General features: G+C 28.6%; 1 protein-coding gene across 1 annotated transcript in view; it reads right to left on the reverse strand.

Moving 5' to 3' along the window:
* Positions 1-7,712, reverse strand: part of dmpd (F-box protein dampened) — a 52,845-nt gene extending 45,133 nt beyond the window's left edge. The window contains exon 1 of the mRNA XM_075374410.1: positions 7,635-7,712. The gene's annotated coding sequence lies outside the window, so the exon portion shown is untranslated. The remainder of the gene's footprint in view (positions 1-7,634) is intronic.
* Between the last annotated feature and the right edge of the window lie 4,373 nt (positions 7,713-12,085).

Raw genomic sequence — 12,085 nt, forward strand, 5'->3', positions numbered from 1 at the left:
TGTGTATGTGTTCATAAGTAAGCAAAAATATTTAATACAAATATTTAGGACTGAAATGAAATTTAAAAAACCAGAATGGATAATGTAGGCAATGCATGCGCGTAACTTGTTTGGCCCAAAGTTTTGTGTACATCATAGCATGCATGTTTCTTTACTTGTAACATATTCGTACTCGAGTTAGAACTTAGTAAATTGGACTGTGTGACTTTTTTCTTGCTACTGCAGCATAACTTTCACTGCTTTCATTTAATGCATTTCTCTTAGCGATACACTTACCCTCCACTAACCTAGAAAAATGTTAACTACACATAACAATGTTCATTACAACAATATGGCATAGGTAGTAACAGCGAGCAGTATCGACACAATAACTTTTAAATACATTTACAATAAATGTACATGATTTACTTTTTATAAGTGCTTAATATCTATTAACAACAAAAAAAAACCAATGTTATTACCAGTTTATCAAATTAAAGAAACCAGTAAGAGGAACCAGTTTTTCAAGATGGGGTTCAAAAATAAAGTCAATTGACAATTTATATTTCTAAAATTTGTAACGTTATGACAGTCAACGTTTCACACAATGCCATTCGAATGCATCTTCTAATAAATTTAATCTTTAAAGTGGTAAATTGTTTTACACTACCAAAAAGACAGATTTCATAAACAAAAAAAAGATTGTTTTAAAATTATGTATTTATTATTTCTAGTCTATTAACATCATAAAATAACTTTTCTTAAATAATTATTAGTTTGTTAAGACATTTTTAAGCCCCATGTGTATATACGTATCTCATCAAAAACAACAAAAATACCTAACAAATATAGAAAAATTCATAATATACTTTATACTTAATATACTAACAATTTTTTGGTCAGTGAAGAAAAAAAAACATATATTTATATATTTTTTTTGTTTGTATGTTACAGATTACATACAGTGTATTACTGATCCAACACCCGATTCTTCATAACCTACAAGAGTAGATACAGAAAATGTCAAATGCTTTATTTGACTGTATCATTATATATACCGATCTTGGTGGAGTGGTAGTGTCTTAGCCTTTTATCCAGGGGGAGGTCCCAGGTTAGAATCTCCATCAGCTACGGTATTTTTCATATGTTATAAAATTCCAATATTGAAATTTTTTATGAAAGATATAACTTTGAAAAATGCTAATAGTATCAAACTCTAATCTGCTTTCTTGAACATGAGGCAGTTACAGGACAAAAATAGTCAGCAAGCTAATAAAAATAATATTTCCCTACTAGCCTAATGCTTTTGGTTTTGGTCAGAAAGAAAATGAATTGTATTAAAATGTAAATATAAATGTCATGTGAAATTGTGAAAAACATTTTAAGAATGTTTATTTGTCAGTTTATATGAAAAAATAACCTGTCACAGCATCGACTAGATGAGGCTATGATACATAAACAAAATTCTTTTTCTATGGTCAAGCTAAATAAGAACATGTGTTATTATAAATGTATTCAGATACCTATTAGTGTATATGATCGAGTTCTGGTGAATAAGTGAGCAGTAGAAAAAATTGCCATCTACAGAGATAAACTATCAGACCCAGTCCTATGATGACAAGGAAATTCATCCAAAGATAGGTCATGAACTCTGAAAGACAATAGTAACTGTTAAGTTCAAACCCATGATGAAAATGTATAGTAAGGATAAGCAAGGACAAGTGGCCAAAGGAAATATTCTTATATTAGCCAGATTCTAGAAGAGAGACTGCAATTAACTGGGAGAATAGTTGTTAAGGAGATGGATCCAGGAAGAAGGCTGCAAGCAAATATGCAGAAGTGGTAATTGGAATGGAAAAGTGAAAGCGTTTTAAGCTGCTAAAATAAAAGTTTTAATTTTTCTAATTTTAAAAACACTCATTTTGAAATCACCGCAATTCTATTTTTAGGTTTATATAACTATAGAGAAACTGCACCAAATTGCAGTTATCTGGATTTCCAATTATCTGCAACAGCATAAGCTTACTACAACAAGATTTTACAAATGAGATTGCCGGAAATTGTTTTTGTACTATTTAATGATAAAGTTTCATTAATATTATATTACTCAAGAAATTTTAAACAAAATTTGTGGGTACATTTCATTAAAGCTATTTAAGTTCATTTTATGAACTATAGCAGTCAAAACAAAACAGATGACCAATTTATAAACGATGATGAATACAAATGTCACAATAATAACTAACCTATTATGAGTGTTATCTGTATAGCTGAGATAGTAATATTCAAGATGATTTGATACACTGATGAGAAAGGATGAGTATGTCCTCAGCCAGATAGTTACTCATAGTCTGCCTTAACAAACAAACATTAAAAGTGGTGCCCTCTTAGCTACAGAATTGTAATTTCTAATGAATTAATGCACAGTGATTTTTTTTCTTATTACAGTAGATTACTCTTTTGATTTTTATGTAGATTACTTAAGTTAACCGTAATATTTTTGAAATTCTTTCAAATATTGGAGGCAAACAAAAAAAAACAGGTTATTTTAGCAATGAAGGCTCAAAAATGGTGAGTGAAGTAAAATGATGTAGGAATACCTACCGTTTCAGATATTAAAAAAGATAATTTTTGAACTTGTATCTAAACCTAAAGTTTGTAACTGTGAGCTTCTGCTGGATCCCAGCTTCGGCTGGGATCCAGCATTATTGGAATTTCAGGCAATAAGCACACTCATAGTGCGGCAAAAGAGGCTTGTTTCCAACCTCCTTTTACTAATCATGTTGTTTTGAATGATCTTGCCTGTTTTCTCAAGAGGGTGGTTCATGATGAATAGCAAAATGAATGGAATGCTACCACAACAATAAACTTTATGCAGTTAAGAACACTGTGTCACTGTGGAGCTCTTCATGCAGGAATAACTGTCGATGGGAGTTATTATTTGCTGTTTGTGAATAGAGCAGACTAGGCTCACTCATGGATATTTGATGAATTTAACAGATGCATCAGTTTGTGCTTGCTGCAACTGCCAACTAACTGTGCACCACATCCTTGTGGATTGTATCTGTTGTGTGGCATTGCACCACAAGTTTACTAAAGGCTGACATGTGAAGTTTGTTGGGGAGCAATGCAATGATGTTATCAAATGTCTTGTGATTTGTAAAGGTCATGCATCTTGATTCAAAAACTTGGTTATTTATACAGTTTTTATCATCTGTTTATGCTATTTGGTGTAAGCAAACGTTAATTTTGTTTGTTTAAGTTACTATTTTTATAGCACTTTTATCATACACCATGAGCTCTTTCCATTTAAGCTATATTTTTATTTTACTGTATTTTAATTGTTTCTTTTAAATATGTATACCTTTACTATATAAATAGATATCCAGGCACTAATGATGATTCTTTGTTATAAATATAAAAAAAAAATAAATTTGACTTAGAACGTTAATCTAAAGAAGTTAAGATGGCAGCTAAAAAAAACCAACATATACCGTGAAAATTTGAGTTTATATCAGAATCTCTATTACATTAAAAAGCATTGATATTAATGAAATGTAGTAAGATGATCCAGATTCTAAAGTCACTAAAGTGGCTTAAAAATAATAAAGCTAACAATGAAACTCAGGAGCTAGAAATTCACAGTGAAAAAAGTCAGTCAAAATAAAAGGTGCCACAATTTTGTTTATAAGTTTATCAAAGACTTGAAAAAAAACAATAGAATGTTGACTTGGCCTACAACAAGATGAAAACAGGGTTACAGTGTAAAACCCTACCTAACAAAACATTACGAATCTGAAGAGAAATCAATGCTACAAGACATCAGATGAACAAGGATCAGACAACTATGACCTGTGTGTATGTCCCTGGGGACATATATGCTTCCCTTGAAAACTGTTGAGAACCAAAAACCCTAGAGGAATTAAAAATACAAAAAAACTTCCAGTAATATAAATGAACAGAACTTAACAAGTATGGATGATTTATGGCTTTTTTTGTTCTGTGGCAAGACAGCTATTTTATATAAGAGGTAAAAATGATTCAAAACAAAGATAAAGGAGGGATAGCTTAGCTGGTACTCGACAATGACCCTTTCTCATCCTTCCAGAAAGAGTTTGAAATATGGGCATTTTCTTCATGCTGTCAAATGTGATTGGAATCTTACAACAAATGAACCAAAGAATGTAGACTACACCACAAATTTGAACAGAAAAGACCTGCTAAAAGTACATTTGGCAGACAGTGTAGTGACACTGCCCTCATTTTGGTAATTCTGAGCAATTACTTGATCAACTTCAATTTTGTTTGTACTTTAATATACCATAGTAGATATGCTTAGGATCAGGAAAATACAAAATCTAAATGTTAGAAAGCAGTTTTGGACAGCAACCTGTGCAAGAGCAAAGTCTGCACCGTGTTATCAGTATTCTAGTCAATTAGCTTCAGTTTTATGAGTTATCAAGACCTGTTCAAATGCTATTCTTTTCTGTGGAGAGAGGTTAGGGTTAAGATTAGAATTATGGTCAAGGTTAGACTTTTGTAGAGAGAGATTAGGGATAATTTTCCAAGGTACAGCAATACTTAATAAAATATCATACTAAACCAAACTTATGTTTATGCAAAAATATAGTTATTACAGAGAGACTACGCTATATGTTTCATGCTATTAGTCATGGTATGATGGATAATCACCTTATGAAGAGCATATAGCATCTTCAACAGCTGACTAAGCTGACTGACAATTATTAAGATTAGTTTATTGTTTATCCTTCCTCTCTCCACAAAACTCTAATGGTAACTTTAACCCTAACCTCTCTCCACAGAATTAGCAACTGTTAGGTTGCCATAACTCACAAAATCGATAATACAGATAACTAGATCACTGACAATGCAGAAGAGACTTTGACCTTGCGCAGGTCATCCACTGGCCAAATCTAATTTCTTTAATGTCCAAAAATTTGTGTCATGTGTTTTCCTGAATCTAAACATACCTACAATGGTTAAAAGTAAGAAAACAATTGAAGGTGATCAAGTAATTGCTCAGAATTACTGAACTTTCTGATTGTGCTATGGAAGGTTTGGAGTGCAATACAAAACTGTTGAAAATAATATTTTTAATTCCTGATTCATGAAATTGTGGAATTGAATAGGTAATTGAATGGATAAATTGAGCAAGAATGCTAATAGAGAAATTGTTGGCAGGTCAAGAACTAAGGATTGCGACTACTGCTGAAGATGAAAATGCAAATAGAAAGGAGGAAAAAATCTCCAACAACAAAAAGAAAGCAATCTTAGATTTCTACAAATAGATAATGTAATTAAAAACTTTTATAAACAATTTATTTGTCATATTTTTCACTTTTACAGATTTTATCAATTTTGCAATTTTTTGAAACACATAACTTTGTAACAAGCTAAGGTATGTATTCTTTTTATAGTTTTAAAACGACTTTTTTATTTTATTTTTAAACAGAGTAACTGAAAAATTACAATTAGCTTCATTTTTGGGTTACAATACATTTTTTTTAATTTCATGAACTACTGAATTTTAGATCAAACGAAAGTAAGCATATTTTGAAAAACAGTCCACTATTCAGGAATTTTCCGTATCCAAACTATGCCAGTCAAAGTTCATCCAGAAAATAGAATTTAAAATCTTTAATCCATATTTAGCATTAATAAAATTAGTATCGGGGTTGCTAATTTTAAGTGGAAGTTTTTAAATAATAAAATTGGCATCTTTCTGGCAATTAAACATAATAAATAATACCATCCAAATTACAATAAAAAAAAAAGAACATAACTAAATTTTATTTACATATATTGTGTCTGTACTATATCTATTATTAATTTATAAAAAATAACCACAAATAAATACTCATACAAAATTTTCAGGCAATATGACACAAACAATGACAAAAATCTGTTTCACTATTACAAAGAAAAAAAGCAAAATGCCCGTTAATTCATGAAGAAACACATCAACTTCAACTGACAATTAAAAATTAAATCCAAACCAGTAACATACTATTGTAAAATCAAAATTTTAATTAACCAATTAAAATAAGCATAACAAATCATTAATATATTCTTTACTTAGGACTACTCTGACAGAATAAAAAAAATGATTAAACAAATGAAATATGATTAATAACAAAGAACTATTAACAAGCAATAATTATAATTAAATATTACTTTTATATTCCACAATATATATATATAATTATTAAAAATATTAAGAATCAAAATTATTATAATTTCTAGAAAAATCCCATAATGTCTAATAGATCTGAAGTTATACCACATTTATAATTATATTTTATAGGCCATACATAAATTGGAAAAACAGATCAATAAAAGATTTCTAATATTTAATATAAAACCAACAGACCTTCTTTTAGAATAAGGCTGCAGAAAAGTACAAGCCATTAAAAAAGTTTAAGCCATGTGCTTTACTGATTCAGTAACCGTGATAACTTATAAATCCCATTACTTAAGAAAAAAAAATTTATACATTTATTTACACACACACATACGTATATCAATTTATTTATAATATATATTTGTATTTTACTGAAATGTTCAAATTAATTATATGAAACTGAAGGCAATCCAGAAAAATAAAAATGTACTGATCACATACATGTTTGTAAAGCATGGTACAGTCTCATTTAAAATGTAGAATTGTTGAAAAAAAATAAATCTATTAGCTAGTTTTAGAGAACAATAAAAATTCATAAAAATGAAAAAACGACCATTCACAATACCTCCTTCTAACATGAAATTGGATAGGCAAGTAATTAAATACAGATTGCCTAAGAATTTACATCTCATATGATATTATATTTTACAACATATTCTCTTCACGTAACTAATAAAACGTGAAATAACTTTAGTATACGACACAAAATTTAAATAGAATTAAGTTTTCAACATGCTCACTAAGAAATTATAGGTTAGAATTTTAATAATTAATTAACGTTGTTCATAACGGACAAACTACGTATTTTCTTCAACAAATAATAAATTAAATACAGAACTTATTAGGAAAGAGTCCATAACGATACTTATAACACAATTTTTCTTTTTTATTTACCTAACTCAGCAGAGGTTTATAAGTGAAGACACTTGATTTCTCAAGTGCTATAAAAATGAAATATGAATAACTGTAATATTTATCCTCAGTTTTAATACCTCTTAAAACGATCAGTAATACAAGAACTGTAACATTACTTAATTAAACCTAAATGCATATTGAAATCCTAAATTCTAAATAGTTAATTCTAGTCCTCTCCACGAACGTTAACCCACGACTCTCGAAATGATAAATTAATATTAGAAAACGAGAAAGGCTACAAAAAAAGAAGATCATGTGTCTAATAATATGAAGAATCGTTAGTTAAAGTTAACATGCAAAGCAGAAATTAATTAAATAATAATCCTCTAAATTATACTACGAAACCCCAGTTCACCATCTTTGAAATGGTTGATCATTACCCTGAAGTACAGACTTAGATACACCACATCTGTGTGAAACCTACTCCCATAATAATAATTATTCTACTACATATATAATATCTTAATCAACTTAACAAAGTTACCCATCAGTTAAACTAATCTAATATATTAAATATAAATAAATATAACAAAATTACATGTGAAAAGAGTGCACAAGAACCTCTGCGATCCGTTAGATTTCTCAAAACGAAGGTTGGGACAAATACACAGTGGGGGGAGTAGAACAAAGCAATGGTTCTCATTGGTTTAGCTTTCGATCACACTGCTAAGGAACTCCTGACATCTTTCGTTTAAATAAAAAACTATGTTCAATTTTAGTTTAAACCGGTAAATTTCATTGAGCGCGCTTAACAATAATCGCAAAAAATAAATTTTATAAGTTTCGTTTCTATAGCTAAACCATAAAAAGATATTCTGTATACCAAATACGATAAGTTAAAATCTTAATCAACAAAAAAAAGCTGTAATAGTGGTGGACACAATAATAACATAAATGATGAATATTTAAAAGAATACTGTAAGTAATAAAAGAGAACAATTTATCAGTAAATTATTATTTACTGATAATTGAATAGAACACAGGATTATATAGAATATCTTTAATTTTTCTCATCCAGTAAGTATGTAGATCCTCATAACTTATTTTCTGAAAATGCTCAATCTATACTAAGAAAACAAGACAGAACTAAAAAGAAATATTTTAATACCTTAACCTAACATTAAAAAGAATGCAATAAAAATAAAGCTCATAGTCTATGTAAAACTGTAGATATTTGGTAATAATCTCTAATTATTCAAATATGCTTAGTAAAAATCATCAGATAATAAAAATACAAAGTTTTCAGGAAATAAAACTATTAAAAATTTTTGTAATATGAGTGACTGAATATTCAATAAATACAGACATGCATGTCATCATATCTACCCCGAAGTAAGCCTCTCCAGTCATATCCATCTCCATTCTTTTCAAACTCCAGTTAAACTTTTGAGTTCTTGATAACTCCCATATCCTTTTAGATCATCTATAATTTTTTTTTTTACTTTCCTAGTCTCTATATGGCACCTTCTACTAACAATTCTAGCTGAATCAATTTTTCACCTCTCATGGTATGCTCTAGCCAATAAGCTTTTCTCTTCAGAATTATTGTGATTATGATTCTACTCACATCACATCACTTCATTTTTCACTCTTCTTCAATTCTCATACTTCAGATATATCCACTTCCTTTTGTCCTTTTTCTTATTACCTGTATTTAACATCCGTACAGAAGTACAATTCACATTTAACACTTTCAAGATATTACCTTAAGTTCAAACTCCATCTTGCTACAGAATAACAATTTTTTTACATTAAATGCTGCCTTACCATACTTATTTCGATGCTAATTTCATTTTACTTTGAAATTTTTTGTTAACATTCTGACCAAGCACCTATACTATTTTAAGTATTTATACTATTTTATATACTGTTCAATTATTCATCTTTTTGTGTTGATATGTATTGGCTTATTGTCTCCTATTATTACTTCTGATTTCTTAACATTTATTTTCACTCCATATTTTGTGTTAATGTTCTCTAATTTTTTTAAATCGTTATTTAATATTTTGTGTGCCATCTCCTAAAAACACCATTGCCATCTCAGGTCTTATACAATGTTTTTTTTTCCTTTATCATATATAAATTCCTTTAATCTTCTTCTAGAACATAAAAATATATATTATTAAATTTATTTAAGATAGTATAGAAATATTATTAATTAAATTTATCTATATTTATTAACAAATCTATTGGAAAAGTAACATTTATAAAAAAATAAGAAATATCACAACCTTATAAATGCCCAGATAGATAAATGAGAAAGGTTAATTAATCAAATTATCATCAGAGATCTAATACATCATTTCACAACAAGTATTCCTGCATAGGCTATATCTGTGAATGAAGTTCTTATCACAAAGTGCATTTCATTATTTTCACTCTTTATCTACTCTAAAATGATTGATGTTTGTTACTGTAAGCAGTGCAGACATAGACATCAGACTATGAATGGATATGAAAGACATTATCATAAGTGTGATACACTCAAGTTGCACTGTTCGTAGAGCTACATGAGAACAAGAAATGAAGCACCCATATAGTCTTTGAAGTATGCAACATCCAGCTACAAGAGACCTGTAGGTTCATCAACTCATTCCCTTTACCTCATTTTTCTTGCGGTTCATGTTGTACTACTAAGGTTATGAACTGGTGATTCTGTATCCCTCTTTTCCCAAATATCAGTCCCTTTTTTAAAAATTTAAGATAGCAAAAAAAAAATTTATAACTTACGCCAATCTCCGTGAAGTGTTAATGTCTCCATCTTTTGATCAGAAGGTTCTGAATTTGAATCTTGGTTAGACTTAACGTTTTACAAATGCCCGAAAATTTATTTATCACAAGAAAAAAAATTAGGAAGTGGAATTAGGTATCAGCATAATAAAATAATCGTCTGGTATCCTGAAAAACTGTTTCCCAGAGTTATTAAATAAATAATTCAACAGCAAGATATCAGTAAAGACAAAAGTAGAAGCCAGAAAATTGCTACCTAAAAAAAAATTTGCCACAAATTATATTTATTTTGAAAAAGTATTATGTATAATCGCTTAAAAATCAGTGACCATAAAAAATATGTAAACATTTGTAGCTTGATGCTTCAGAAAATCCTATGTGCAGATTGTAAAATGAATGTCAGTAGATATACAGAAAAAAAGGCTATTTTCTGCTCTTCATTGCTATGTAAGGTATTATAAATTGCTCATTGTTATGTGAGGTAAGCTCATATATATTTTATTTAAAAAATGTAAAATTTGTTATGTATCACTTTGTTAGTGATTTTTAATTTACCTTTTTTGTTTTATTTGTATATTTCATATTTATTTTTTAGAAACATAATACAAAAAAATGATAATTGTTAACAAGCACATTGTGTATTTAGTTTTGTGTAAATTATTTTTTAGGATACCATTCGATTATTTTATTCAAATCAGTAATAAAAAATAAATTAAAAAAAAATCAAATCAAAAAATAAATCAATATATTTTATCATAATTCAATCTGTAAAAATATAAATAATATTAAAAAGTCTACTTGAAAATTGAATTGGTTGAACCAAATAACTGAAAAGTAAAACAGGAGAACAAACTCATCAGTTTCAGTGAAGATCATAATTTTCTAATAAAATGGTATTGACAGACAATCAAGTATAAATAAAAGAATACAGAGTACTTAGAGAGAGATAAGTAAGGAAATATTGATATTTGGTAATTACAATTTAATATAGCAACAAGGATTTTCAACACTTAGGATATTCCTACTATACACTGATTATACTTATTAATGCATTATTATATTGTGTGAAACCAACATGTAAATAATACAACCTAAGGCACAATGCTATCTACATACCAGGGTAAGAGTCAGTTTCTGAATTACTAATGCCATTAAATTTAACAAAGTTCTTAGAGTATTAAGGTAAAGCACAGTAAACACCACAGCACACCAATAATATATTTAAAATTTTCATTATGTGAGACAAAATTTAAGATATATTTAGATATTAAAAAAGTAATAATAATAATAGTTGTATTAGATGTCCTAGGATCATCTGAATATTAAAAAAAAAGATTCCTTAATTTGAAATAATTAAAAGAAGTGAAAATAAAAACAAAATCTACTTCAAAATTTTGTATAGTTTTGCCTCAGTTTTCTTTGTAATATCGCATTTTATAAAAGTAAATCATTATTGATATAATTTTTATTTTACAAAATACAGGTATAAAGCACTCATACACCAACATACATTAGTGGATATTGTAATAACAGATACTTTAAATGTAGTCATGAACAAAATAAATGATAAAAAAATGGGGCAGAGAATTTTGAATGGATAACACAAGTCCAATTTTTTTCCTTTTTAATAGCAAGCCTCAACTGTGCATCTACTATATTGCAAATTTGTCAGAAACATTTCCCTGATTGACACAGCAAACGATTTAGAGACAAAAAAAAAGAATTATGGTAAATAAAAACAAAAAATTGACTTTATCATCAGTATTATGTAAATAACCATAGCTTTTATAGAATATTTTTACTAAAGCAATATGAGCAGGTGGCTGTAACCAATTGATTTGACTCATATGATATTCTCCAAATCTCCATATATCTTGGGCAAGTGAAGTGAACCACATTTCATTTACCAGGCCAAAATGTTTTTTTAATTAGAACCCAATAACAGATCATTGGCCTAGAGATGCCATCAAAGAGACAATGATGTAAAAGACAAATCACTAACATTGAACTAAACCTTGTAAAATGTAAAGGTAAATGATAACCCTCTCCAACATTCTGACATTGTGTTTTATTTGTTTTGTTATTTACTGAAAAGGCATATGACCTTTTCATATTAATTTGATAAGGAGGATAAAATAATGAAAAATGCTGACCTGGCCAGAGATTGAACTCAAGACCAGTTGAATGAGAAGCCAGCATGCTGACTGCTACACTAACCAGCCAACCATTTACATTAAAATCATATTTATAATTATAATT

This window comes from Lycorma delicatula, chromosome 9 (genome assembly GCF_047948215.1).
Source record: "Lycorma delicatula isolate Av1 chromosome 9, ASM4794821v1, whole genome shotgun sequence".
Classification (NCBI taxonomy): Eukaryota; Metazoa; Arthropoda; class Insecta; order Hemiptera; family Fulgoridae; genus Lycorma; species Lycorma delicatula.